The sequence below is a fragment of the Colobus angolensis genome, unplaced genomic scaffold, assembly GCF_000951035.1.
Source record: "Colobus angolensis palliatus isolate OR3802 unplaced genomic scaffold, Cang.pa_1.0 Scaffold237, whole genome shotgun sequence".
Taxonomy (NCBI): Eukaryota; Metazoa; Chordata; class Mammalia; order Primates; family Cercopithecidae; genus Colobus; species Colobus angolensis.
The window spans coordinates 1,996,085-1,998,903 of record NW_012115566.1 but is presented as its reverse complement, the minus strand read 5'-3'; the positions used below and the strand labels follow the sequence as shown (position 1 = coordinate 1,998,903).

The 2,819-nt window shown below is 39.7% G+C and overlaps 1 protein-coding gene across 2 annotated transcripts in view; it reads left to right on the top strand.

Annotated features, from left to right (window-relative positions):
• Window positions 1–276: 276 nt before the first annotated feature.
• ZKSCAN8 (zinc finger with KRAB and SCAN domains 8) overlaps window positions 277–2,819 on the top strand; it is an 18,025-nt gene continuing 15,482 nt past the window's right edge. For both annotated transcript variants that reach the window (XM_011944910.1, XM_011944911.1), the window contains exon 1: window positions 277–465. The gene's annotated coding sequence lies outside the window, so the exon portion shown is untranslated. The remainder of the gene's footprint in view (window positions 466–2,819) is intronic.

Sequence of the window (2,819 nt, the reverse complement as noted above, 5' to 3'; positions counted from 1 at the left end):
AGCCTCCTGTACACAGCTCCAGCCTCCCCACGTCGGATATCTACCCCCAGGGGACCGTTACTATTGTCAGCGAACGCGCGGAGCTGCACAGGCACACAAGGCGGAGGGGACACCAAGGTCCGTTATTCCCCAGCACGTTCACTACCCCAGCGACGCGGCAAGCCTGAGGCACGCGGACGAACCCGAGGCACAGCACACAGCAGGTGAGGGGCGTGGTACCCCGGTACCCTCAGTCGGCAGACCATAGAGCTTTTAGACCTCCAGGACTCCTAGAGAGCTTCCGGAAGTGCCTTTGGGGCAAGATGCGTGCTGGCCGGTGTTGTGCCTCCGCAGATTTGGAAGTTAGTGTCCGGAGGGGCCTAGTCGGAGTACAGTTTTCATCCCCTTTACTTCCCGACCTTTCTCCGGGTGTGTTTATCCGTTGGAGCGTACCTTCCCCACGCCGGGGCACCTCTGCAACTCACAGTGAGTACGGTCGGGCTCTGGGTCGGAGGAAAGTGGGTGCTTTGTGGCTGGTCCAGGCCGCAGCTGAGGACTGGCCTGAGGGGTCCGCAGAGGGGCCTGTGCGGTGGTCGTCGCCGCGGACCGATTCCGACGCCTTAGTTGCTGGTGTAGGCAGAGTACATCCCCACGCATTGCCCTCGAACTTTTTGCGAGAGAACCTTTTATGAAGCTTTCTTCATAGATAATCGTTTTGTGGTATGATTTTGTAGTCGATCGTGTTTATCTTAAAATGGGGAACTGACCCCCCCCCTTTTTTTTTTTTTATCCAACTATTTCTAGGGTCTGAATTGTTTTCACTTAGCGCTATTTTGCGTTTCGGGCACAACAAAATTCTCAGTTTTTAACAAAGACATATTTTGCTTTTGGAAGCCCCAGTTTTCCATGGAAACCGATTTTTGCTGTTACTCTGCTTTCTTTAGTGTTCTCAGAAATTGGTGGTGTGTTGACTACATAATTGTACGAAAGTTTGTCTTTTTTAAATTTCAGGGTAATTCAGAATTCAGCGTTATCAGAATGCCTATTTCATTTGTTAAAGCAAACTGAAGTTAGCCAACGAGGAACTCTGGGAGGTCCCCATTTCCAAAACTCTGGTTAGTCATGAATAATTTTTGTCAGGCTACTTTGACTGCCACCACCACCTTTAAAAACATATTTCTGTTGTTTGTTAGTTCCGTTGAGTATATTTACGTACAGTCATTGTTTTAGCAAATACATACATGTTTGAATTTCTGTTGTGGTTAAATGTAAAATGTGATGTTAATTAAAACTTTCAGCTAATGCAATTTGAGATAACAAAGCATAGTATTTGCTTCACCTACTTTTTCTTGGATTTTAAATCCTGGAAAATGTCTTTTTTGTTTTGTTTTCAGTTCCCAAACATTTCTCAAATTAGACTTAGTCTGAAGGAAGAATACATTCCTTCTACAACTATTGAAAAAATAATGCCGTTAAAATTGAGTTGTGCCTTCAGTATCTCACAGGATTACAGCATTTAAAATTCAGAGGAAGCTTTAAAGATGGCATATTAAACTCATGTAAACTTGACTAGGTGTTATTTAAGGAGACTAAAAATCAGTCTGTATCCACACAGTGCTCACCAACTTAATACAGACATGTACGCACAAAACTGAGAGGAAAGTACATAGTGGAGTAATTTTGCACTCAGTTATTTATAGGTTGTAATTCTCAAAAACTAGCTGATTAGAGAGGGAAGAGACTTAAAAATATGGAAAATTAGCCACTAAATAGAATAATCAAGATGGGCAATGGGCAAGACCTGTTGGCCGATTTGGTATAAAAAAATGAACAAACCTGATAATAGCTGGTTTTCATCAGTATTACTATTGAGACTTTTTAATACCACATCAACAATATAAAGTTCTTGAATGCTGCACACTTCACATTAAAATATTGTATAGCCTCCTGTACTGGTAAGTAGTGGGATTGCATCTGTGAATAGACACTGCACTCAAGCCTGAGCAACATAGTGAGACCCTGTCCCTAAATAATAATAATAATAATGATAATAATAATTATTATTATTTTATAGCCATTATGGATGAGGATTGTTCAGTAATAGATGGCCAGTTGTTCAGTAGTTAGAAATGAACCTTGGCTTTAAGGAAATGTACAAGAAAACATGGTAAGACTATCACTATATAACATCACATTCTAAACAGTTAGAATTTATGTCCCATGTAATGACCTTTAAGTTTTTTAACATTAAACCGTAAGTAGCTATTTTAAGAAAATTTAAGAGTTCATTTTGATTTGAAAAATTAAATTATTTTAAAATGAGCTAAGACCATTTTAAAATAAATTATCTTAAAATTATAATTTATTCAAACAAAAACAAATAGGTAATTTGTTGAAACCAAATTGATTACCCTTTCTCAACAAAATCTCAGCATCTTCCTTAAATTCACTCTTCCCCCAAATCTCACTATTCTAGCAAATTCCTCCACTTTCCTGTAAAGTCGTAATCAGTGAACTATACCCCTGATGTTAATTGTTATATTTAACCATATCTTTTGCTCTTTGGTTCTTCTAATCTGTAGTTTACTCTCCACCCGGTTGTTCCTGGCCTTGTCTAACTTTAAAAATAATTTTCAAATTCGCTTCCTTTTCTGTACATACTCTCTATGTAGGATTTGTTTGTTTGTTTGTTTTTAACCTTTCTGTCATACTTAGATGGCCTTTGAGTCTGTGAACCCTGCTGAAATTGAATGTACAATTTTGTGTCTGTGGACATTTGCTAGAAAGAAGTTCTGTGTTTTCTTTAGGTTGAAGAGTCTATAAACCAACCCCCACCCCCA